Source organism: Apteryx rowi, unplaced genomic scaffold (assembly GCF_003343035.1).
Source record: "Apteryx rowi isolate R43461 unplaced genomic scaffold, aptRow1 scaffold_696, whole genome shotgun sequence".
In the NCBI taxonomy this organism is placed as follows: Eukaryota; Metazoa; Chordata; class Aves; order Apterygiformes; family Apterygidae; genus Apteryx; species Apteryx rowi.
The window spans coordinates 162,194-190,049 of record NW_020450978.1 but is presented as its reverse complement, the minus strand read 5'-3'; the positions used below and the strand labels follow the sequence as shown (position 1 = coordinate 190,049).

Here is a 27,856-nt window from a genome sequence, read left to right as displayed (position 1 = left end):
CCAACTCCCTGCCTCTCCCCCCTGCCGCAATACCCAGCGAGTTTGGGATGGAGAGCAGCGGCACGCTCCACGGCCAGGCCACCATGCCCTCCCAAACACCACAACGCCGAAGGCGGCAGCAAGAGATGCCTGTGGGGCTGGCAGTAAGACTCTGCCAACGAGTCCTACCAAGCCAGGAGAGGCTGTGCATGGTGCTGTCCCAACGCTGCCCCAAGTCCCGTTGTGCTCAGTTTATCACGGCTGCAGTTAGCTGAGGAGTACCCGGACACCTACTACGCAGGATGATAGGGAACGGACAGTATTAGCATCCCTTTGCACTTCTCAGTCCCTTAAACACCTTGCTGGGAATCAAAGTATACTTATACATAAATAAATCAGCTATTCCTACTCTAGCTTATGTGTTCAACAAGAGAAGCAATGGCTACAAAGCAATGCAAAAAATATATGCTCGAAACTTCAAAGCATGATTAAAAAAAAACCAACCAAATAATCCTGATGGGAAAGGTGTAGTTAATAAGAACTTATAAAATGATCTAAAAGAAATGTGAAAAATCTCAAAACAAAGAGAACCCAGAGCTGATTCATCTGAAAGATGAGATGCATAAGAAATGAATTAAAGGATTGGATAGGAAGTAACAGAACCTAAGCGTTTTCCAAGTACAACACTATTCCTTTTATTGCTGTTGACAACCACCTCTTCCTATCGCAGCAATCACTCTCAACACTGGATTTAGCATATATAAAGGCTTTTGTGCATTTTAAAGCCTCCTTCCATCTGCTGGGTAGGCTAGTGCTGTGAGGAGATGGTCAAAATTATTTCATGATTCAGGTTCAAAGCTGCAAACTGTTAGAAAGAGAGCACCCTCATACCGGGCTTGTAGTTTTTCATCTATTTTGTGGCAGAACTCCAAGTTATTGGGGTACTGTACATTCACATGTTCTTGTTGCCATAGCAGAAGGAAAACATTTTCTGTCTCCAGGTAACGGGAAACAGTAATTCTTAAAATATAATTTTTGTTTTACATTTCAGTTAATTTTAAAAATTCTTGGCTACGATGGGACAAATTACTTTCCAAAACAGTTGCATTTTTGTAAACTTCATCTTTATTAGAATTTTTTCTTGAAAATGTTTCAATACTTAAGTAAACAAAGTTTTTGCATAGTTTTGCAGAGGTATCTTCCTGTGATCAGATTTTGGCTTGTTTTGCTTATCATCTACATGTTTTTATTCAAGGTACAGCTGGAATGACAGACAAACCACAGCTTGTTATGATGATAGTTTCAAAACTTTTAAACAGTGTCTATGAGAAGCCTGTTCTCTACAACAAAACTAGTTTTTCATCATGACAGTTTCTATGGCTTAGAAGTGTGCAAAGGATGCAAAATAAATTTATCTGATTAAAAATAAAAAGATTCTTCTACTTCTAAAATTAAAGGTCTAGAAGTTTCATAGTAGTCAAGACTCGCTACACACTTCACATTTCCTTGAGAGTTCCTAGTAATTTAAAGATCTTGTAGAAGCAGGTTAAGGGTAACTGCCTTCCTAGATCATTGTAAAACAAGATTTACACTATGAAATTAAGCAATGTTATCTGACAAACAGAGCCAGCTGCCTGACAACTGTAGAGACTTAAGTATTTAGTATTATGCAGCAACCAGAACAGTTTTTATTACATCACTGAAAAAATAAAGAAATATTCTTTAGTGCCAATAAAACAACATTGTATTATTATTGGTCAGTATGTTTCTATTCAATAGCCACAGGCAATAAAGCTGCATGTTCATTAGTCTTCATGAACTGAATAGGAATACTAGGGATTCGGTCTAATTCTTTTTTAGTCAATTGCCAGTGGAAAAGGTAAATGTTATTTTCAATTAAAATGGAGCAGAAAATCACACAGGGAGCCAATTATGCCTTTTCTCTAACAGTTTTCCAAAGAAAGCCAGCAGTTAAGTGCAAACAGACTTAGCAATTTAGTTCTACCTTCCCTCTAAGCACGATGAATTACAGAGGTGAGCTGGAAATTCCAATCCCCAATTCGATTTTGCATTCTGAAAAATAATTTCCAAGACAGAAGATACAACTTGCACAATAATTTTTTAAAACCTTTGCTCTGGTTGTACTGAACTGTATTTCTTCAAGGAGGTGGTCAAAATGGGAACAAAGACTGACAATTTCCCAGGTGTCCATGAAACATTGTCAAGGTTATGACCCAGACTTTTACCTGATCACTAGTTTTTAAGGACAGTAAAAAAAAAATTTGCCTAGACAGAAGAACAAGCCGGTCCTTAGCAGCTTGGAAGGCAAACAACATAGGGGCCTCAGAAACCAGTGATCAGATGAGCAGAGTGACAAAACACCAGATAGACAAAATCACAGTGGAAATGATACATCCTAGCAGGATGTTTCAGGTCCAACAAATCACTAGGCTTTTCTGTTTGTTTGTGTGTGTTTTCTTTCTTTCTTTTTTTTTTTTTTTTGGGGGGGGGGCATCTAATATATAAGAAAGATTCCAAAGGCAATTCTTACTAACTCCTGTACTCAAAGCAAAAGGCTGGTTTATACATAGTGGCATATTTTAAAAAGAAAATTGCTTGTAACAAACTAATAGATAACTCAATTCTACATATCAATTATACAATAGATAACTTGAGATCTACAACTTACCCTGTCTCTTTGACCACATAATTTCTCACTTGTCTCTCAGTTAAAATAAACAGCAGAAATTACAGAGGAGGCTATGACAAGAAGAAGCTGAATTATTGATCACACAGATACCCACTCTAATCAGTAGCCCATAAAATACAGGCAAGAAGCCCTGACAGTTTCCACAGTTCCCACTTTATAAACGATATTTTACTTCTGATCCTTCTCTTGGGTACCTCAATATTTTAAGGAATATACAACTACGGCACAGATCACCATTACAGAAAAAAAATGTGAAGGAACAGGCAATTAACCATTAAAACTATTTCTCTTTTATTCAGTTCTTGCATTTAAAAACATCCAGCAGATTTAATGCATGTTGCAAGGAAAAAAAATAGGAGAGGACAATAAAAGATAATTATCTCCATGAACTGCATCCCTGACCCTCCCCAACAGTACAACGGATATTAGCTTACACATGCACAAAATAAAGAGTACAATACTTAATGAGTAATTTCCGTAAATAATACCAATAAAATATGATTACTGCTGCATCTTACAATTTATTATCTCTTTGATTTGCCAAGACTTAATCTGACTATTATAATTCAATCAAAGATTTAATAGAATATTTAATTTGCTCTTCCAAGTAATTGCATCTTTCCAAATGCAAAAAACCTGGCTGAGATTCTTTGCAGTACAGCCATTAGATACTGTAAGCAGATAATTCAGACAGGGTACAGACATCAAATTGGTCTGATAGTTTTTCACTCTTGTTTACCTTAATTCTTTCCACTGTTGCTCCAGCCAACCATTAGACCAATAAACCTTGAATGAGAGCATCAGGTAAGGTATTTAAAATCATTTGGAAGAGTGTGTCATGAAACAACTACAGCTGCTTCCTGAAAAAAAATGATTTATGGGAAGTAGCTTGTTTTTATTCTTTACTATATTCAGAAAATCTAGTATAATTGACAATTTGAGCTGCTGTAGCAAGAACTGTGCAAGGAAAGAGCTTTTTCTACCAAAAGCTACCTGATTTTTTATTATGCATGTTACACATACACAAATAATTTCAAATAGCTGCTTCATGGCTTTCCACATATATAGTTGATTTTTATACCATCCTTCAAGTTACTGTGGCCCCGCAAGCCTGCATTAAGCAGCACTCAGTAAAGTGCATGCCCTGGCTAAGAGGGCTTCAAAAACAGGTTTAGCAGGTGAAGAACAGGTCCTCCCCCCCACTTACTAAAAAAGTTTTGAACATATCAAAAGAGTTTATTCTCATTCAGCACTGGATAAGGATGTCCCCTAATATGATCTTCCAACAAACATGGAACAGTGATCAGCTATGGAATTTTATTAGGTAAATAATGCAAAACCTGCATGTAAAACCTGCAAGTTAGCTCTAGGTCCAGTCTGCATAACAAAAAAGCTACTTAGGGTTGACAGCTGTCAACCACAAGTCCTCAGGTTTTAAAAGTCTGTAGGAGACCAAAAAGATGACCAACTTTGATAAATAACAAATCCAAATGAAAAAGACTAAAAGCAGATAAAACATCAATGTTTCATTTTGTAACTGGAGAGATTACAAACAAACCAATGAATCAAGAATTTTTATTTCCTGCATCAGAATTTCAGTTCACAGCTATTCTTAGAGGGGGCATTTATAGTTTCAGAAGCATCTGTTTAACAACAAACTCCTCAGTTGGGGAACAGAAATCAGGTATTTCATGCTAAGCAGCAGCGAGTCAAACACAAAATGAGTAGTGTTCAGTACAGTACTTTAAATCTCTGCTATTAGGAAGTAAACCAAAAATTACTCCCTGGGAACAGCAAAATCATCTCAAGTTATTCATACACATTGTGATAGATACTGAATGCACGATTAAAGAAAATGCTGAATTTCCAAGCTTCTAAAAACTTTGCTATATTCACCATTTCCAAGATAAATTGCTTGCTTACAGTTTGCTTACAGAGCAGTAACACAGAGCTTCCTTCTGTGTGAAGACACATTAATGGGACTTCTAATGGCTTTTCTACCATCATCAAGATAGAATTTTCTCATTGGGTTAACATCACAGAAGAAACATAGAAGACAAGTACAAACACAATTCAAACAGCCTGTTCAACAAGCAATGAAAACCACCAACCACCACTAGGGTAACAACAGTGTGACAAAAGGCTTAGCCTAACTCATACTGTTCTAAAGAGTACACTTATAAAAACAAAAAGGGGGCTGGGGGGACCTAAAAGCAGACTTTCAGAGGCATAAAAGGAAGGTACCCAACTTGGAGAAACTTTCATCGAGAGATTTGTGCCCATGACTATCCTTTACAAATTTTCCCTCAGTTTTAAAACAGAATAAATTAACCCAAATAATGCCTCCTTTTCCACTTATAATGCATGCAACAAAATCAAGGGCAACAGGTGCATTTCATTCTGGATGGGTAATATTACTGTATATCCTTGTACAGTATGCCCGAGCAATTTTTTGTTTTAAAGCATCTTTTACGCTTTGAGAGTCACTACCTGTAGAACTGTAATTACGTAGGTCAGTTAGTGTGATCTTTCACATTACTAGACTGTTTCCTGTTCTTAGTAGCTTGTTACATGCTATATAAAACTTCAGCAGGCCCAGTCTTAAAATTCCCAACATCAAACTCACTAAAGTCGGTGAGGATCCACTTAAAATAAATGGCAAAATCACATTATAGATTTTATCTAATCCCGAAATTGTTAAAGGACTGAAAAGAAAAGCTAGAGACTTATCTTCATTTCTTTACCCAGTAAGTCATTCTGGCTAAACAGTACTTACATAAGAGATGGAGAACACTGTCCACAGACAAATTTATGTCACTATTTTTACAATAAAGACAAATTGTTATTAACAATTGCATATAACTCTGCCAAAGCTTTGAGTCTGTGCAACTGCTTCAGGCTTTTTTTTTTTTTTAATACATTTCCAAGACAAATATCAAAGAAAAAAAATTATAAACAACATTAAAAATGTTCTAGCCATTTAATTGGAAAATTCCACACTTTGGAGAACTTGAAATTTTGCAGAGCTGCCTTTCTATCAGGGATGCACAGCACTTTGAAGAATACTTACACTTCGGCAAATATTACATGTTTATAATAACTTTAAAAGCCACATAAATTGTAATTTTTGAATGGGTTATGCTTACAGGCTGGCTGCTTTCCAAGGTAAGCATAGTAGAAACAATAGACCGGTTACCTGGCAGACTTAGAAGCAAAGCAGGAAAAATGCAGTAATTCTACAGAAAATGTACCAACATTTCATTCCCACTAGAAGCAGCGGAAACAGTCTGCATTTGATCCATTTCTGGACATGAAATCCTGTTCTCCGTCTCCTATGCTTTGGTGAAGATGGAACACCCAAAAATGAAAAGGCCAAAAAGCAGATACTGACAAAACACCGTCACGCTACTACCTAACAATAATTCTGCCTCAACACCTGACAATAAGAAGTGAAGTTCTGCTGTGCTTTTCAGAGGCTGCTTGGAGAATACACTTCAAATCCAGTTTGCACAGCTTACCCATAGGATTAGTCAAGAGCATATCAGGCTATTTTTAAGATACCTACATTGCAAACCAGTGTTACAAACTGCAGCTTTGACTCCATCTTCGGCTCTGCAATTCTTTCCTTCCACCAGCCACAGAGGGAAGCCTCTCTTCTGACACAACTCCAAAAGGGAGTCCTCAGGACTTCGAGTTGATGCAGGTCTTCAGAACGACTTCTAACAGAGTGCTGCATTTCACAGTGTAAACACCAACTTTGCACAACTGTGTGGTGCTGCRCATAGATGCTGGCTTTGCCTGGGAAGGCGCACAGCTGAGTTAGCCGCTCTGTACTTGAGCTAATAAAGCGCCGTGTCTCAGCAGGGATTCTGAGCCCAGGCACAGCAGCAGGCTGATGCAGATTCGGCGCTTCTAGTTCCAGGGCTTCTGAATCTGATTTTACAGCACACACACACACTTTTCTTCAAACTTTAAATATTCTCAAAGCCAGAAAATATTTTACCAATATTATATAATAAAGCAACTCATGTTTCTTGTTAAAGCTGAAAGGCTTTGGTCCCTCAAACACATAGGAGGATGTGAGCTACCATTTGATTCTTATTTGTAAAATGTTTTGCATTTAGATGCAAAGTGCCCAGTGGTATTGTTGAATGAATAAGGAGATATTTTGCATGCGCATTTAGCAAGGTCATTTTATCCTATAACAATTTACCAGTATAAGCAGCTACGGAAAGTAATTCAATGCTGAAGCAACTGGGGAAGCTATCTGCCAGTTCTTATGCAATATTTTACAAAGCCTCCAAAATACAAATGGAAAAAAGCAACATTTAAGACTAAGACGTTTAGCTTTACATTATGTAAAATAATAGCTCATTGGAAACAGAAGCTCAGTTTCTAATTAACTTTGCCAAACTAAAAGGAGTTCATAAAAAAAAAGAATTAGAAGTGCTTTAATAGGTGTTATATTTCCCATCAGAAAGACCAGGACAATGTAACCATGAAAATGAGTTTCAAATCAGCTGCAAAAACATTCAGAAAACACATTCATTAGACAGACACACTGTGGCAGATATATATGCTAAGCAATCCAAGAATAAAGTATTCATGAAATTATGACAGAACAGTAAGTCAGAGAAATAACCCACTATAGCTATCCAGGGACTACTAGATTTTACACATGTAAGCATTGGTCTAGTTTAACAAGAGCTATTAGGAAAAAAGGAGAGGAAAGCAGGAAAGCTGCACAAGAGCCTCAGATAAAGAGCTCCCAACACATGCTTGGGACACTGTTATAGAACAATTGACATCTGCCAGTCTCCCACTCAGCAGCAGTTATCCTGCTGAGGTTGGGAGCTCATAAATAAAAGGCAGCAACAAGTATAAGTGCCTCAAAAGTTGCAAAGTGGTAAGGAAAAGGGTCAAAAAGACAAAACAGCTTTTAAAAGGCAATGATCCATGAAGCAAAAAACTGGCTGGATAGTTGAGGAAACTATGCCAATCATATCTTAGGGGTGGGGGGCCAGAAGATACAGAATACCCAGACCTACACCAAGATCATCATGTGGAAGATGAGCAAGACATGTGACAAGGCAGATTTAGGCTAGAGAAAGTTATTTATTGGTATTCCTTCTCCCCCTTAGAATAAAAATAATAGAAGAAACTAAGAAGAAATACAATGACTTAATCTTTGCACTAGATAAATCATATCCAAAAAAGGAAGATATTTGCCGAGATCAGGCAGTGTAGATCATGCTACCAGAAATATCTAAATCAGAAATCTCTTTTCATAGCAGTTTCTCTAGTCACGGAACAGTTTAGTATCAGCTGTATCTAGAGTCTTCTTTTGAACCAGACAGATTTAGAGCTAATGACCTAAAAATTCACTATGATGGCTTACTTTTTCTACAGGAGTTTCACTTCCAAGAAGATCTAGCATCTCTCAGTTACTTCCAAGTGGGAACATACCCTGGCATGTGTCTCCCCTCTTCACTAAGTGCCCTGACCTTTCAGAAGAAAGGTTATACAAAAAACACAGAATTCCTGGAAGGGATCTGCTATTTTTGATTAGCATACTAGTATCACAAAAACAGAAGCTAGAAGAGTTTATATTCAAGCCGTATAATAAGCTCATTAATAACTGAAGAAACCTGAGCAGCTGGTTAAGGATACACATGAGAAAGCCTGTACATCTTTCTTGTTGAGTTTGCAGAGGAATTTCCAAATACAATCATGATTCTCTTTAATAGCTCTTGAAATGCCTTTAAAGAGTTCATTGCAATGGGCACAAAGGAAGTGATATTTTTTTGGGGGGGGAAATTATGAATTATGGACTTGTCAAAAACAGACATTCATGATGTTCCATTTCCCTCTCTCCCTCACTGCTTCCCCCTGTGATGCTATGAAGGTATATACACTGCTGAAACTCTCAATACTCCCAGTTGACCAAAGGACAGTGTATCTTTATATAATGAGACAATTTCCATTCAAACAATAGGACCTCAAGAGAGATGAGGAAGAAATTAGTCCTCCTCTGGTTCTACTGCAAGGTCTGCTGAGGGTAAGAAAAAAAGTCACAAGCACAGCTACACAGTGGAGCCCAGAAGCCACTGCATTAAAAATAACAGAATCAAGCATGAAATATTCTTATGCCCCAGAGCTTAATGACATTTTTCATATGAGCATGGAACAGTTAGCTAAGCTAACCTACGTTTAGAAGATCAGCACTGAAAATTTCTTTGCTGTCAGTTCACCCAATCAAGTAAATACCTCGATAGCCAGGAGCAGGAGTAGTGATGGCAAATAATGCAACACAAGAATCAAAGACCTGATAATACACAGGATCACGTGGACTCTATTAAAGATATTCATTTATGCCAACATAAGCAAATACTAACAAGGGTGAAAACTATTAAGAGAAACTATAGTTATAGGACTTTCAAACAAGGGACAGTAAAGTTGTTTCAACTTTCTACTAAAATGTTATGAAGCAATTAAGTAGCACTTGGGGTCACTTGCTCTCTTTCCCAGGGACATAAAACCAAAAAGATATGCAGAGTGCTGTTTCTCAAACTCATGGGCAGAATGAAGAATATGTGAATGTCTGAATGGCTGCACCTGGGAAGCTAACTGAGGAAACATCTCTTCCTGTAAAACTTACCTCATACTGAGCAAGATCATGAACCTAATTCTCCATAATGGCACTAAAATGAGAGCCCATCTCTTCTTCATCCAAACCACTATTTTCTTCACTTTTCCTATTCAGCAACAAGCAAGGCAAGGATCTTGCCCTTCAGAGTTCTGACTTTTCCCCGCAACAGGTCTATTCTGAGCAATGAATGAGGCAACAATTTTCACGTGTTCCTACCGTTGTCACAGACTAGCAGCCAGAGAAGGGAGACAGAAGGAGACAATACAACACAACAGTGGGAATAAAGCAACATGCTCTGTCAAAGTGAAAAGTTAGAGCAATTGGAAAGCAGAGGATTACAGCTAAGAAGGCAAAACAACATGCCTTCTAACAAAGACAGTTTGAAGACAATTACAACCCAGAAGATTAATTTAGTGACTCAGGCATATATAAGCAAAGGTTTTTCCATGACCCATCTTTCCCAAGAACCCTTGGCTAACACACTGAAGGAGGGGTAAAACTGATTCTAAAAAAAAAGGGGGGGGTGTCAAATGCTGTAAGGAGAAAATTTGAAAAAAACTTGAGGAAATGTGAATTGGATTTTATGCTATAGAGGATGGAGAAAGGGGAACGGGAACTAAAAATAAGCAATGTTTTTGTTACTTTCTGTTCTAGAAGGTAAGCTAGTAACATAAGCTAAAAAACAAGTTATCTTCAGATCCTCCCCCATCTTCACCAGTTCTCTCATAGAACAAATTAACAGTCTTTTCAAAGAGTACACTGAAATAGCTTAGCCAGATCAATTCTGTTTGGAAGCAGCTGGCTGGCCAAAGAGCACATGCGTAGCTCTGAACTAGTCCCAGCATGTGCTGCTCCTTGATATTCCCACTAGGCAAAGGATGTGGGGGTAAAGCTGCACTTGGCACTTTGAAAGGAATATTATTTGCTGATAAGGACAAAAATTCAAAGGAGCAAGGTTTCATTAAAGAACAAACTATTTTCTAAAAAGTTTCTGCTAACATCAGATGAACCTTCCCATTGAATTTCTTGCAGAAGGCAAAACACAAGTTTTGCATACATACTGCTGTATTTACTATCAAATAGTCTTTGATCTTTAAATTATTTTTAATGCCTCTCCTTCTTGTAAGTCACATCTAAGTCTGAAGCTTTTTTTTTATTTTTTATTTTTTTTAAACTGCTCCATAGAAATATCAGTAATTACACTTAGTAGAACAGGGTAAAAAGTTCATATAAAAAGCTCTCTCACTGAAAAGGCAGTGATGACAAGGTTTGTTAAATATGCATTTTCTCACCTTAAAGGTATCTCACTGGAGCAGTCTGAGCTCAAGAGGAAAAAGTAATGGACTCTTGGCAGCACATACAAGCTGCCTTTATTGTGATGAAACATTAAACCACAAGCAGCTTCCAGATCAAGACATGCTTATGTAAAGAAGCACATTTCTTCTTGAAGTGTTTAAACTTAAACAGATACAAAAATCAAAAGAAGTGAAGCAATTTTAAAAATTATCTTCTAAGTCAGCTTTCACCTCTTTTGTATATTAGAATAGCATTACTGGGCTTGGGTTTCTGGAGGAGGGGTTCTTTTTGAGTCTTCAAGAGAGAAAACATTAAAAAAAAATTTTTTTTTAATTGTCTTCTGCTTTATATTAGCAAAGTAGTACACATTTTTCAAAATCTCGGATCAAAATTACCTTATGCAGTTTCAAATTTGCCAATTTGGGGCATTAAAAGTAAGTATCTGAAGCTGGGTTGTTGGACTTATTTCCCTTCATTCCCCATTCTAACTCTCTCCATTTGATAGGCCTAAAAAATATCTCCACTTTCTCTTCCTGTGAAGTAGAAAACATATATGCAGCTGATCTTCATGGAGGCCTGATCTACAGGGGATTAATATTGTAGAATTTCTGAGCAATCACAATAGGAAAAGTTAAACAGACATTTAACCTCAGGGATTCCCCACTCTCCTCATTTTTATGACATTAGAACATCTAAAATGCAAAACACTATGTAGGCAATATTTTACTAGTTTCCCTTCTGAGAAAAGGGAAGGAAGGAAGGGGGTACTGAGGCAGGGATGCCCTAGAAGAGTTTCCTGTTATTGAATAAAGATCTTCCTACAAGAATATGCAACTACTGCTGTACACCCACACAGCTTAGAGTTTTGAATAGTTTCAGAAAATAATGTTTAGCCCTTTCAAGCTGTTGAGATCAATTCAAGACCCAAGTTATCAGAATCACTGACAATTATAGATGAAAAGGATTTATAAGAAGTGACAATGAAAATTGCCAAGTTTTTGTTTACATGCAAGAAGTGACTAAATGTGTTCAAGAGTCATAACAGAAACTTCAGCAATTAGAAAACTTTTTGCAAAACAAAGTGCTTTTACAAAATAGCTCCTTCTTCGATTTTCTTCCAGTTTATTCATGCAGACTTACTTATTCATACTTGCAAATACAAAAGAATATTCTTCTCAACTCTACCAGTAAACATTTGGAAAACCTGTGTGAAAAATCTTCCAGAAAGTTGCCCATTCCTGTTTGAAAATATCAAAATCTGCATATTTAACACCTCCCTATAGTTGGTTTCAATATTAAATCATTCTCTTTACTAAAAATTAAGTACAAAACTGTTATTTGGAATCTGCTCCAGATTCTAGCCACAGGTCTCTCTCCATTATATGACCCCCATATTTTTATTCAACAATTTTGTTCCCATAAAGATTTTTTTTTTCACACCAGTCTTCATTTAGATAAACCAGGCAAATGTAATATTGTATCATGAACAGCTAAGTCAAACACTTTACAAACATTACTGAATCTGAGCAGCCAAACTCGTTGTACGACTTATTTTCCTTATAATCATACGCATTCAAATATGACCCTAGGTACTCTAGAACTGTCAGCCAGACACACACATGGCAAGCACTATCTTGGCCATTAGAAATTCCCTTTAGCTAGTTCTATTTTCAAAAGCAACAATAAGTTTAAGAAAGTAACCTGAAGATTATAAAACAGATATCAAAAGGAAATGTTCTCTACTCACTTTATCCTGGGTAATAACCGATTAATTACCCTTAATAGTCCTACAGATGTTACCCATTGCTAATGCCCTGGGCACCCCACCCTCTGACCTATACCCACAGCATCTTTATCTATACAATATGTTAGCAAACGGCCACCAGTCCTTAAGAATGGTATTTTTAGTATGGTCATTAAAGTGGTAGCATTTTAAGTGTCTGATAAGACTTTATTCCAAACATTATCTTCCTTTCTTCATGACAACTATATTCACAAGTTCATTTTTTCTCTAGTTCAGAAACAACAGCATTTGTCTCCAGTCAAATTATTTGTAATTCAAAAGAGTAAACAGTGACCAAGCTGGGAAATTTAGTTTGTCTAGTTTGTCTAGGGACTTTCTAAGCATATATCTAATTTAAAAGAACTTCGCATTTCAGCAAATACTTACAGCTATTTGTATGTTCAGAGACATGAACATGAAAACAGGATCATAAAAAACAAACAGAGCAGCAAGATTTTGGTCAAGGCTCCTACCTGATTGAACAAACAGCCAAATAACATATATTCAGAACATCTAAACTTAAAACCAAGCAGAGCATTTACCCTTTACATGTTGAGATGCATAAATACGCTTAAATAGAAAGCCAACTGCAATGCATCTACCTATTCCTGGATGGAAAACTCCCTTCATTTTAGAAAGGAGAAGTCAGCCAGTGTTGCCACAGTCTAGGAAATTGCCCCTTCCTCTCAGCAGCTGTAAATGACATAGTAGCTGTAAGTTAATATCGTGGAGAATTTTCTAGCTTTAGTAGTTTATTTGTTTTATTTTAGGTTTCAGTATTGTTTTTCTTAAGACAATTTACTTTTCAAATATTCCAAACTCGTTTCAGATCTAGTAATGTATCCAATTAGAAGAAGCAGAGTTGTGCTATTAGTCATAAGGAGATTGCCTAGGTAAGAAGTCAGCGTAATTTCTCTACGAGTGTGCTTACTTTTCTATGGAGAATAAGGAAATTTAACCATGAGATTTTCAACACTAGGAGGACTGCACTGCTTATTATGAGCAGGACAGATAGGTATGTTTCTACTTAAAAGTGACATATTTCATTCAAGACTTTCCATTCCAGTTGCTTATAACTTTAGAGAAAGGAAACAACTAGTTACAGAAAAAATGGTATGTGTTCACTTAAATCACAGATACTGTCAATGCATATATGTAGATCAGAGCTGAATTAATCTGTGTGGGGAACTTTACTTCTAGGACTTCAACTTTTATTTCTTTTTGACATCTCAATGTTCTTTTAGGTTAGCTTGTATGTATGACTGCACATTCACACTACCTTATGATATAAAAGACACTGTTGCTTCAGTGTCCAACAAATGATTCACTTAGAATTTAAACCATTTCATTAGGGATTAGGGAGATCACACGCTTTTTCCAAAAACTCAGGCCTTGTAACTAATTCAGTTTATGTGGGCCAAGGGGAGAAGGGTTAGGGAGGGGAGGGGAGGGGAGGGGAGGGGAGGGGAGAGCAGACCTTAATTTACAGCAAGGAACACTCAGATAGTTCCATGATCAAAACACATGAACCTTTATGGAATAAGATATTCTGGGAAATGATGCTGAAATCTTTAAGAACCTACAAAGTTTCAGATGCTAGAAATGGTTATTCTAAATTCTAATTGCACTTGAATAACATATTTTTGTAAGTTCTACATGCACTGTCTTATAGGGACTAGAATAATTCTGAGGCTCTTGAATTTTTTTTTCCATGTGGGAAAAGTTATATTGTAGAGCATTGTGTATGTCCAAGAGTTTAGTCAGAATAGATGTGTTCAGGGTAAATAAAGTATTCATGGATCTGAAAGAATTTGTTTTGGAGTAGAAGTGACTGTAGGTGTGGGAAAAGACTCTGGCATTCCATCAGCCTTTCCTGTCTCTCAGACAGGACAATATTTCTCTTTCTCCATTAAAAAGTAATTAGTTACATAATTGTCAATTCAGAAAACAGTTGTTCACACCACTGTAAAAGATGACATTTCATGAAATATGTTCTAGAGAAGTCTATATCCCAACAGAACGAATATAATTCACATGAACTGAAAACTAAGTCAGAAGCTATGAAACGGTAACAAATTCTCTCACTGACCTTCTGTCAATACAAGACCTTTCCAAACATCAATAGAAATCAGCTAAAATGAAACATTCCACTCCCCAACACCTCCTCCCTAAAACGATACCCTTCTGTGGAACATCAATTTTCACTGGAAGCAGATTCTTATTTCCAATCTTTGCCCACAGGCCAAAAACAAAAGTCAGGGAAAAGAGGGCATCTGTCCCTGTGGAGAACAGACAGCAATGTCTAATCACTCAGAGGAAGCAGAACAACTTCAAAACTAAAGATCCACCTTTGCAAAACCCAAGTCACTCTGGGCAGGAAAAAGCTACCTACTTGTCTAAAGACAGCCTGAAGTATGGAGTTGAAAAGGAATCAAGAAGGAAATGAGTCACGGGGAAATTTTTAGGGAAATTTCACATGAAAAGAAAACCCATGAGCAATTTCATAAAATTTTCCATGTTCAGTCTCCCACCTTTTTTTTTCCCTTCCCAAAGGCTTGATGGAAGAAGACAGGCTTGCTATTACAGAGAGAATGAAACAGGGAATAGGCCACAGTATGCTCTGACACCCTGAAGATTTGTCTGTTGCTACTTTTTATTCATGGAATAAAAAAATGCATTGCATCAAGAATTGGCAACTAGTAGCATTAAAAAAACATGAGTCAGTTTTCCAAAAAAACAAACACACTAAATAGCTATTCTACTTCCAGTTCTCAGACATGTTCTCAGGAAATGAATGGGTTTCTTTCTTATCATACCTCAAATGGTCATGTGAAAAACTCCCAAGCAAGTACTACTTGTGTATGGATATGTTCTCAATCAGCTGGAAAGTAAATGTGTCAAAGTCCCAATAAGGTAATTTGGATCTGATGACTTAAGTTTCCTTCCTTACACTCTGAGCCAGTCTTCTACTTATTATTACTTATTCTTTATTTATGCAAACTATCTGTTATCCAATTGTCTTTCCTCTGCAAATATCTTGTGTTACCTTTCAACTAAAAAAAAAAAAAAAAGCAAGCTGCCTTGCCATTCCAGGTCAACATACCTTGTTATGGAGAGCACAGCAGTTTGGAGAACAAAAAGGAACACCAACTGGAAGCTCCAAAAGGCATTTATCTTTCCAACTTATCAGAACACTGAGGCACTTTATGTCTGCTTGATATTACCTGCTCACATGCTTCCAACCTCTGCAGCTTCTAAATGGCATTCAACTAGATTCAGTCTAGAACCTGAATAGGGTTTTCCTTCTCAGGAAAATTAACCACAAACATAGTTTGCAGGGTAACTTGTTTCAGAACAAGAAAAATTGAGTCCTCATGCAAAACATCTGTTTCCAGGAGGCTCACAAACTCATTACTGAAATGACATCACGTTTGTCTCTAGAACAAGTGTGTGTTTCAGGAGTCTTCCAATGAAACCTTGCCTGGACTTGATTCATCTGTTTTCTGGCTTTTGCACTCTCTAAAATCAGAAACCTCAAAGTATGTTAGCAATCTATCAAAACAGAAGCAACAGCACAGGAACCAGGAAGCTCTTTTCTTCTACAAACAATAGTCCTAAGATTCTAGAATATATTTCTGTGGAGTTCCAATATGACAGTCATTGAGCCGTAAGTACTTCATAGATACTTTCCCTTTAGAGAATGGTCACAGCTAGGATGCTCAAAAAATATCACAGAAAGCTCCCGAGTCCCACCATGACTCACACTGGTAGAAATAGTTTCAATGAATCAATTATTGGTTCTTCAGACATGTCATGGCACATTTCATACATGGTTATTGCATCATACTGACCAATTACGTAGATCTAATGGAACAAAAGGCAGCAATCTCACAGTCTGAATGCACAAAGCCAGGCAGCAGAATTTCCTCTAGTAAACACACTGATGAAGGAATTGTTCTTTCCTATCACACATATGAAGATGATTAAGTTCAATGACTTGTTGATTTAAAACACCTTTGAAAAAAATTGTTCTTTAAACTCTCGCAATAGCAAATTCATTGTACCACTAATAATTTCAACTAAAACAAGGAAGACCTGCAGAAAACAGCAACACATGCGATTCAAGTCAGACAATCAAGCTGCAGCCAGCCATCAGTCTTCCAAGAGTCAAAGGACCGACCTGTGAACTCCATTAATGGTTGCCACAAACATCTGGTACAGAAGAAACCCCAACAGCTATTCTGTGGCTGCACATAACATCCAGATTACTGTTCTCAAAGCCTGCTTCCTGTCTGTCTTGCTGTCAATTCAGTCCTAGTTTCTGATCCTGCTTCTCATCCCTGGCCTTTGGCCGTTTAGTCATATTAATTCCTTCTGCGTGCAGAGTTTTGGTTCTGATTCTCACTTCTGGTCTGCACAACCCTGATCCTTGGATACTGTTAGCTGCCATACTCCCTAACCCTAGTTCCTACTTCTGATCATGTCGCTTAAGTTTGAGAAAGAACAAGCAGGCTTGGGTCACAGAACCTCCAGCCTTGTATACCACTCTCTGGAGCCTGTATCTCTGGGTCTTCCGGTTCTTCATCACAGCATCTCACTCCAGTCTGTCCTAAGCTACAGGATCCAATCACTCATGTCCCAGTTAAAATCCCTCACAATCAGGTAAAAGAAGAGCAACCAAAACCTATCCAGTCAATATCCTAGAAACAAGTATAATAGTTGAACATCATCGAGAAGCAAGCATATACCCAAGAATTTCCTGAAACCTTAGCAGATGAGGAATAAAACCTTAGTAGTCAGATAAAGAGTACAACCTTCAGACTTCTTGCTCCCTCGCATTTTTGTAATGGCATCTATTCAGCATTAGATCATTCAAAAACTGAAAAAGGGTCTACTTTAATTTGTGGACTCTTGGGGAAGTTTTGTTATTATTCTGGGACAGGGGAGAAGAGGTATATTTACATACAACCTAGCAAGAAGTAGCAACACCCACTTTTCCTTTGTTATTTTACCCCCCACTGCTGACATTTTTGGATTTTCATTCTGGAAAAAGCAGAAAGATGAGGAATTGTCTGAAGGACTATTTGCTGGGCTGCTTGCCCTCAGAAAACTGGAAAACTGCCCAGGCTGATGAAAGAAAGGATGAATTCTGCAAACTCAAATCTGACGTGTGTTTAACAGAATAACTGTTTATGGAGAGTGAATATTTATGGCGTCTTGACCTAAGAGACCTTGTTGTCTTATATGGTGTTGAAGAAAGAAATTATCTGTGGAAGGAACACAGAAATTGCCAAAACTGAATCAGTAGTAGTCCACCCAGTTATCTCATCTGACCAACAGCTTGAACCATATACTTCATAACAAGGTATCAGAAAGCCTGCAGTAGGCAATGATGGCAAGTTTATTCTTACTCTCTGTTAGTCAACATTTATCTTAAGCCATAAAATACATGGGCTTACATCCTTCTCAAAATTCCTCATTCATTATAAGGCTGATCTCATTCTCCATATAAACTATATAATCCCTTTGTTCTATCAGCATCTTTTAAGGCCTTCTTCACTGTTGCTGAGTATCCAAATCCATACAGGAAAAGGACTGACAGCAGCCAGACAACTTGCCCACTGAAGTAACTAAGATACAAATCTCACCCTCAGTTTCACTCAATTCTCAGTAGCATAAAGTCAGTCAGATATGATGTGAAGATAATTAAAAGCCTATAGCTTTCTTAATAGCAAATGACCAGTGATTCTCACCACTACCCTCCACCCCTTCCTGGAATCTTCAAAAAAAAAAAAAAAAAAAAAAGTCTAAATGTCCATAAGGAAAAGTTAAAAGTTTCCATTTTCTGGAGTATCTTACTAGAAAGTGTTTATTAGCAGGTAACAGTATCTCAGATCATGTAAAACAATTTAAAGGCTGCAGGGAACAAAAGTATTAGAGAAGAGGAAAGTAGTAATGAAAAAATTAGATCTTACTTCTGGGATTGGCTCAGATGGTTATTACTGAACGTACAACAGAGGCTCTTGAAAAGCTGTCTCTCCAAGCCAGGAAGATCTTGTTGAGCTATCCAGCAGTCCAAGGTGCCAACTACTAAGATTTAATTAGCCTTTAGCTATTGGAAGAAGTTTCTATTCTGATGCAACAACAGCAGGATAGGAACTGGGGAAAGGAAGGACATACCATATTAACAGGCACTGCTGGTATGACCTTTAAAGAACAGCTGGAAGCTACCACCTTGAATCGTAGAACCACTCTGAATAATCATGCAAAAAGATCAACTCTGCAATGACTCCTCATCAAAATATTATTTGTAATCTCATGTAGTCTATACTGCTAACACCACAGGGTGTGTAAGGAAAGGGAAAGAAAGGAAGCCAACTGGACAGGTCTGCTGTAACAGAAAAAAACATGTATTCCTGTTGCCTGAGTTATTTAAAACATCATTTACCCTCCCCTTCATCACCACCCCAGACTACGAAATGTCTGAGCAACTTCCAGTAAAACCTCAGAGAGTGTAGTACAAAGAGATTTTTTCCCTCTCAAAGATATGAACAGTATAAGAAGCACAACCATCAATCACTATTTTATACAATAAAAATGCACAAACTATGATTCACTTGCATCAAGTTAGACTAAATACATCTTTACCTTTAAATAGAAAAAGCAGCTAAAAATTTCAAAAGTAAAAATAGAAAGATATCTATCCTATGTGATTTACTGCTAATATGAATTATACTTATCTTTTAAGTGTTTTTTGTAGGCGCTTATCTTTGTTGCTACTTTGTTCTTTTTCACTCATTTGATTATTTTTCTTTTGCTTACCAAGACAGTACGTCTACTTATAGAATTGCATTTCTAGAATGTTATACAAAAAAGGACTGCATCACTACTCCAATAGAGTAACCAAGCAGATACGGAATGTAGATGCTGCTGTACCTGAAGAAAATCAAATGGCAGAGAAGATGACAATGAAATATATGGAAGCAAATACGCAAATAAAGCCTTTTATAATGAAAGGAAGTAATACTAAAAGTCTTCTAAAAATGTCAGCTAGGGGAGCTCAATAAAGGTCAAGACACTTTGAAAAGGAGAAGTTAATCAAAGATTTTCTGTATTTACATTCTTTGGTTCCATAATTCAGTGCAATGTACTCTAAGTTACTTTAAAGTTAGGAAGTGACCTTTATTGCAAATAGTCACTGTTCATTACTCAAGAAGTCCCAAGTTTTGCCTGAGGAAGCCAACCAAACTCCTTGATGTGTAAATTGTGCAAGTCTGCACCATGCAGGATACTTAGCTAACATCACTATGTTAGCTTTTCTTTTGCTTACCAAGATAGTATGTCTACTTATAGAATTGCCGTAAATCACTACTTAGATGTTAGAACTTTACCAGCATGATTACTTTTTTTGTACTTGAATAAATCAAAATAAACAACAGGTGGGGAATGACCCTAGAACTCACTTCATATATTTTAAATAGCTTTTAATGTTACTGTTCCCACCATTAGTAAATGAAAATAGGTGGGGCAAATATTTTTGTGCCAATGAAAATGTTTCATTCGACAACAAAAGTGTGTCAAGAAGGCCAGTTAAAATGTATGGGCACATTTTGAAGTCACTGAATTTACAGGCATCATGAAGTTTGGAAAATACACAAGCATTTCATTACAAAACTGCCCAGCAGATTTCCTTCAACTAGGGAAAAAAGTCACTTTTTGATCTTTTCTTTTTTAAATTGTCACCGTCAAAATGAAAGCAAAAAACAAGAATGAGAGAAATAGTTTCAGATACTATGCATGCTCCTGAAACCTCTTGTTTTTTGTGGTTTAACAACCACATTTTCCTGTGTTTAAACTGCTGCTTTCCCTTCTTACAGTGCAAGACCATTACACAAACAAGAGGAGAAACAGCCTACAGGGAAACAGTGTACATAGCAAGTGTTTCTCCTTCCTTCCTCCCTCAGGAAAGAAAACAATTTTCCTACGGTGGCTCAGTTACAAGTGACATTTAAATTGCTGTAACATCAGCAGGTTTAAAACTACCACTTCAGTTTTTAATTCACACCCTCCCTAAGACTTAAAAGAGGAAAGGATCCTTGTTCCCTAATAGCCCCTCTTATCCTGCAATTTATTTTAAGGTAAGTAGCTAACTCTTCCATAGCTGATGAAAGCTTTAAAGGAATAAATAAGGCATCTTTTACTTTAAGAATCATCAACACCAATAAATCTTGCATCACATTTGCACAAGTAGCACATCAGCATGAGGGGTTTCAGTCCTTGACCACTATGGTACTACTCAAAACAGAGTAATTCAGTTCATCTCTTAGGAAACTCTAAATTATGCCATAGTTTTCAAAAATACCTCCCTGCTAGCTGAAAAATTAAGAGAATAAAAGTTACTTAACAATTCATTTTTCAAACAGTTTAAACTTCATGAAGCAGATAATTTAGCCTATAATGTTCTTCTGCTGTGTTGCGAGGCTGAGAGAATAACTGTAACAGAGACTAAAAAGGAAAACACAAAAATTAAACAAATAATGATGGCATTTTCATACCAATCACTGCCAGAAATAAACAAAGAGGAGGGAAATAAGTACAGCTGTTTCTAATTTAAGAGCTTTTTAGAATGTGTATGAGGTCTCCGTAGTTCTATGTCATGATATAGCCTAACATAATATTTCAGATTAATTTAGCTAAAGGTAAATACATTCCAAACAAAACAGAGAAGTTCAATGAGCTACCAATGTTTTCCCTTTTACTCTCCATCTTCTAGTAGGAGAACCCAATACCAATCGTCTAGATAGGCTCAAAGACATGAGCAACAACTGAATGGACCTTTTCACTTATTTATATTAAGCTGTTACGTTATCACAGTGCTTTCCAGAGCTTTACAATCATCTGCAGTGTGAGTAAAGGATAAAACAGAGCAAAGAGAATGAGAAGTTACTTGACGAGTATTTTTTAGGAAGTCAAAATTGTTAGTAACTAACACCCTGGCAAAGAGGAAAGTGATTAATGATGACAGAGGAAGAAATCTAGTAGAGAAAGCCATTCTAGTAAACTCAGCATAAATGTCCTGGCATCGTTTCAGGCTTCAGTTTGGCAACAGCTACAGACGCATCCCATCTTCAACCCACAGAGTAAAAAGACACTCAGACAAACCATGTTCCGCATTTCAAAAAAAAAAAAAGCTATTTTGTTGATAAAATGGCAGCTTCAAAGGGTTTTGGAAATAGAAAAGCTTTAACAAAAAAGTAATAACAGATCTTAAAGAAAAACTTACAAAACTAGCTTTGCGCACAACAAAGTCTGTTTAGAAGATCTTACAGGTTCTCTACGCAAAGAATACAGTTAAGGCGTATTGATGAATAGCTTATGACTTGTATTGATGGGATTAGGTATTATATGGGAAGAAATTTGTTTAAAGCTATCTAAAACCTCTAACAGCATTATTGCAGGCCTTTTGTACTGTAACAAATTCCAAAGTTTCAAATCAGGTTAGACTGCATTAGTCACTGAGAAAAAATGTAATCGCCTCCTGATACTTGACCAAAATTCCTGGGTCCAACTACAACAAAAATAAATAATAATCCCTTTTAGAAGGAATATCAAAAAAAGATTCTCCAGCAGTTGTTCAGGAACATTAGGGATTTTAAATATTTCAAAATGGCTGGCTGCAGTTCGAAACAACACGGCTAATGGGATTCATCTATCAATCATCCCATAGCACTTAATGTAGGGGAATAATTTATCTTTGTCATTTTCCATCTCTATAGCTTCCAAATTCTCAGATAAAAATATCAAGCATATAGATGGAAAGTCACATCATGATATATCATAACTGACCCTTTTAAACTGAAAGCATCTTTTGCTATACATTAAGAAAAAAATCTAAACCTGGAATAACTTCAACTCAACTGCAGGATGTCCTATTAAAGAACTTCTACAACCTGTAATTTTGGTTAAGCTGTTACACATTTTGATAATTTATTTTAGTCACCTTCTACTAGGCCAGACAGATAATGGGAATATACTTTGTAGAGGTATAACATTTTTTCCAAAGTCCTTATTTTAAAAATGTGCATAAATACATATTATTTTTCACTGGCAGGGAATTCAGGAGATTAACTGTAATTTGTAATCAGATACACCTGTAAAAATGATTCATAGCCAACAGCTGAGGAAAAGCTTTAACTTATTATTAAATAAGGTAAACTAGGATAAAACTAAAGAAAACTCCAGACTTCGCACCTCATTCAAAATGCATCCCTCTTCATGTTACCCATCTGTAAAGACGTCTGTCAGTTCATCAAATACGCTTTGCCTTTTTCTAAATATCCTAAAAGACTAAGATATATTTAGATCAAACAACTCCACATATGTTTTTAGGCTTAACTTCACTGTGAAGGCCAATAAAGATGCGGCAAACCTGTGTACCACTAATTAGACAGTAAAAGTCAATCAATGCATGGTGGTTTGTATTAATTTCTCTGTAAAAAAGCATCCAGAGCAACATCCTTCATCTTGACTGCAGAAGCATCAGACTGGAATTGAAACAAGTTGTCCTAGGTGACTAACACAATTTTCACAAGAATTACTACACAGAAAGTTTCCAAATGTGAATCAAGAGATTAGAGGAGGCTATTTACCCCTTCCATCTCCTTGGAACATTAACCACATGCCCAATCGTGCATATGCAGATATGCACAGAACTATTTCTCTGTAGACAAAAGCAAGATTCAAGCGAGAGGCATAAAGTAGGATCTATCTAACTCAGTGAAACCACAAGATCATTTAGGAATGTTATATGCTTTGTAGAAATAAAGTGGAATATTATCAGATTTTTTCTAGCCCTGACACAACTAGTGGTCTAGATACTATATTCAGGAACTCAATGTAGTTACCTCTCGAGAGAGTCAGCACTGGTCTCAGATACCTAGCATTTTTCACATGCTAAAACAGGCTCCCAGGAAAGCACAGTGTCAAACTACAAGCAAGGTATTTCTGTGGAGAAGTCTTTAAGAAAAAGCAAGTCTAACATACAGTGGTTAGTTTCAGATGGAAAAGTATTCCAGGTTAGATATAGCACCAACAGGACTTACATGAGGGAGAACATCACCTGCAGTAAGTGGTCACTCCCACAGCATAATGATAATTTGCTACAGCCACAGCTAAAAGGTCAGAGGGTTTCAGCCTCACTCAGCACACTGCTAAGTGAATTGCTACCTTCATATTACATTTAAAAACATTTAAAATACACACAATCAAACACACAGAAATTATTAAATACCTAAACCAAGGCTGTTTCTTTCTGGTTTGCCTGTTTTTTCAAACAGGAACCCTGCCTCATTTGACGCACATGCTTCAAGCATGGTCAGCAAGGAAAAATTATTTAGTATTTCTTTTTCCCCCTCCTTAATTCACTATATAGTATCATACTAAAATCAGCCCACACCATTAAAAATCTTAAGCCAAAAAACCCTAAATCTTTTTCCCCATATCATGCTCGTTATGCTACTATCTGAAAGTGTCATATGTCAGTAACTTATTTTCACAGGAGTTTCTATTTTCATAATTCAAGATACAAGGCACAAAGTATACAAATTGTGTGTGCCTAATCTGGGATGTTTACAGCCTGATTTTCCAGAGTACTTGTCACTGTGCATTACTTCATCAGCACAACTTACAGTTCCTTTTAGCTTCAGCTGCAGCTGTGAAAGCTTCGCATTCATCATTTCATGTGTGTCCAACTTGAAACCTTAGCATTTGATACGAGGATCATAGTTAGCTATTGTTAATGAAAAGTGTTAGGTGTCTTGCTTATCAAGTAAAAGGCAAAATCCTGTTCTTCAGAGTGGCACTTAACTAAGGAAACCTTCAGGTGATCCTTTCTTCAATCCTCTATTCAATTCACTGTGCAGCACCAAGCATGTGCAACAAGTATGTGTTCTACAGACCATATCTTTCCTTAGATCCTTAAGGCATTCCTATAATACAAATCATCATGAATACTGAATAAAGGAAGTTTTTAAGGGGGAAAAAAGGTAAAGTGTTAATGGAATTAGAGACTGTCAATTCACATGTGGAGATGTGGGTGACAATAAAGAAAAAAACAGCTAATGTTTTATATCATTTGGTACCTATGTTTTTGTTGACATTATACACATGATCTTAATACATGTTATAATGTGAACAGAATTTGGGGGAACAACAGCTGCTCATTTCTAATAACAAGCATGTAACTTGAGATACGTTTTAATACTTTCAATGCACAGAAAAAAAATTCTCATTTTCATGAATTTCCAGAAAATTATGATAATGAAAAGGTAAGATATCTTAAATAGAGGAAGACCAATCACCTCCATATACAGTTACAATATTTGTGCTTTTTGAAAATCAAATACTCAACACTTAATTAGGCCACATAACCATAACATCTAAGTATCCTCTTCAACCTCTTTATGCTCATGTAAGAGTGTACCTGAATTAAAAAAAATAAAAATAAGAGAGAGAGCGAGAGAGAGACTGAAGCACTATCTAGAAAGGTAACAGGCATAACTGCTTCTACAATTACTACATTTGAAAGGGTAAATCTGCTAGCACCAACAGATTAATGGGACAAAGAACAATGTGGTAATTAAACCAAAACCTTATGCTTCAAACCATTAAAGTAGAACTGCATATTCAGTGTTCGACTCCTTAAAACCAGCAGGGTAGAATGGATTAAAAGGAGTAAATCTTATATTTAATATTTCACAAGCCTGGTTCTGGTTCTTTTTTTGTCTGCATTTCACTGTTTTCCTCCACAGAAGCAACATAATGTCTCCTACTGCTATTAATTACTCTTAAAAGAACAGATTTTGAAATAAAAATACTCTCATAATCCTAATATATAACCTGTTTTCTTTTTAATACAAATTGTCTTTCTGTCAAAAAGAATCAATGAAAGTTTATAGAATTTGAAGATAACAAAGATAAAGCTTAATGATTCCTAATCTTTTTTTCCTTGTAGCTACATCTTAGTCAGAGAAATTCTTTTTTCTACATTAGGGAACAACTTACCTAAGTGAACTACCTTCTGAAAAAACAAATTTGTGCTCTTTAATAATGGCTGGGTAAAGAAGACACTTGTATGGAATTTGCCTAACTTTATTCCAGGGCAAAAATAGTTAAAATGTTTTAATTAATCCACTTTTACTTGACAAATAGTTCTTTTAAAATGTTTTTATTATAACTCAACATTGGCTGCATATTTCTTGACAGCTGGTATTTCCCTAACAGAGAATGTCTCAAATGGCTTATGTATAACATTCTTTCTAAAATTCATTTCCTTTCTATGTAAGAAGTTAATACAGCAGGAAAAAAAAAGCAGGAATGTTTCAAGCCATGTGGGATATAAGAATTTGAGAGTTTTGCTTTAAATTAGCCCAGTAGTGTTTTTGTAGAAATATTATTAACATGTCTATAGTTTAACATTTGGAAAAAGGAAAAATACTTGCCCATAATTTTGCTTCTCTCCAGATCGTTCTAACATAAATTTCGTTTTTGTCCTAGCTCTTCAGCACTTGCCTGGTAGAAATCTGACTGTTCTTAGTAAGGTTCAGCTTCAGTAGGCAGCAGTAATAGGAGAGAGATGTTAAGAAGAAGAAGCAATCATCTAGTCAAGAAATACAAGATCGATGGTTCTGTATCAAATAACTTCTCAGCCAGAAATAAAAGTTCTTGATAACTTCACTCTGAATGTTAAAACCATTCAAGACACTGAAACTGGCAGAATTGCATACCAAAACCTTTCTCAAGACAGATCGACATTTAAGTCTCACAAAACATGATTCAACTCTTAAGTGTGGGCCATTTCTCCGTACTAACACTGCATCCCAAGTTCTTAAGAGCCGTGAGAATTACATCTGTCACATGGAAAAGAACTACTGCCCCACCAGCAAAAATCTCAAGAAACGGGATCTTTACAAGATACTGAGGCCAAACAAAGGTATTTGCTCTAAAGACTATAATACATACTCTCTGTAAAGGTTCCAAACACTTAGCTAAATGGCTGAAAAGCTGCAACGGTAACAGCAGTCTTCAAATGAAGGACAAATAGCTGATGATGATTTCTCTTTCCTGTGTTATGCTATGAACACTCAAAATATTATTCTTCTCCAGATCAGATCATTTTCAGTACTTCTGAAAATTTTCATCCCAAAATATTCTGCAGCCTATGCAACTAAATGTAAAGCAAATTCCTAAATGATAATATTTCACAACTATTTTCCAGTGCTGGGTATCTCATTGCCCATATGTCATTTTGTGACACTGGTAAACATTATCATCTGCATTAATACTGTACATATAGAATACCTAGCACTGAAATCCAAACCTACCAAAAAGTTTTTCAAAATGTAAAGGTTTGCTTATTTTACATGTATGAATCACTGACATGTTTCTGAAGTTCAACAAAAGCCTCTCCTAAAAATGCCCTCTTCAGCTAACTCTGTATTTCAAGTCTCAGTGAGAGACGGATAGGGGAAATGTAATCTTTATTTCCTCTTCCTTCTACCACATTGAACATCTGTGCAATAAGCATGGAGAAGGAAAGAGAAGGGAGGACAAACAGCACTAACACGCAAACTCATTTTAGCATTCTGCTCACAAAGATAACAACTTTAGTTCTGAAAGCAAGCTTAACTACCTCCTTATTCCTTATGATAACAAAGCTACGGGCAAGATCTGCAGTGCTAGTTTGCTTAACGGGCTTTTATGGATGCCCAAGGATCTTCACTAAAGACCATGGACGCTTTACATAAATCTGCAGGGAAAAAAAAAAAGCCCAAAAGCCAGATTTACCACCTCTGTTTGCCACTGCCTACACGAAAGAGAACAGGAATCTGGACACCCTTGGAGCTGCATGCAACAAGGAAAAGTTTAAATAGCTTGAAGCTTTCCTAATATTACCTTTCATGTAAGTGTTTTCTATAGCTGCTTCAGGGACATAATGCTGTTGTACAAGGGGTGATGGTCTGCCAAGCTGCAAAGACACAGAGAGAAGGAAGACCAGAAGAAGATCTCATTAAAATGTGACTGATGCAATCAAAGCTTACCAAATCCTCTAAATTTTTCATGATGCTCTTTCATTAATTCAAAATAACTGGCATTAGTGTATTTTCAAAGATATTTTACTGCACAAGGGTGCTGTGTATCGTGCCATATTGTTCTTCAATAGACCAGTCTACTGCAATTATTTTAGCAAAAAAATGTAATTTTAGCTATTTTCCATTTAGACAAAAGATAATCCTGCGTTATCAACAACTATTTTAGGAACATCCCTGTTGTGACCGCTCAAGCCACATTTGTTCCTGCCTACATTTAATTTCCATGCTATCATAACTACAGATCCTTTGTCTTGATTTTAGAGAACAGACATCTCTCAAGGTCCTTCAAT

The 27,856-nt window shown here is 36.5% G+C and overlaps 1 protein-coding gene across 2 annotated transcripts in view; it reads right to left on the bottom strand.

The window, feature by feature from the left end:
* LCLAT1 (lysocardiolipin acyltransferase 1) overlaps positions 1-27,856 on the bottom strand; it is a 127,221-nt gene that overhangs the window by 86,628 nt on the left and 12,737 nt on the right. The window contains exon 2 of one of the 2 annotated variants that reach the window (XM_026086486.1): positions 27,370-27,442. The exons of the other annotated variant lie outside the window; for it this stretch is intronic. The gene's annotated coding sequence lies outside the window, so the exon portion shown is untranslated. The remainder of the gene's footprint in view (positions 1-27,369; positions 27,443-27,856) is intronic. 2 annotated transcript variants of the gene reach the window in all.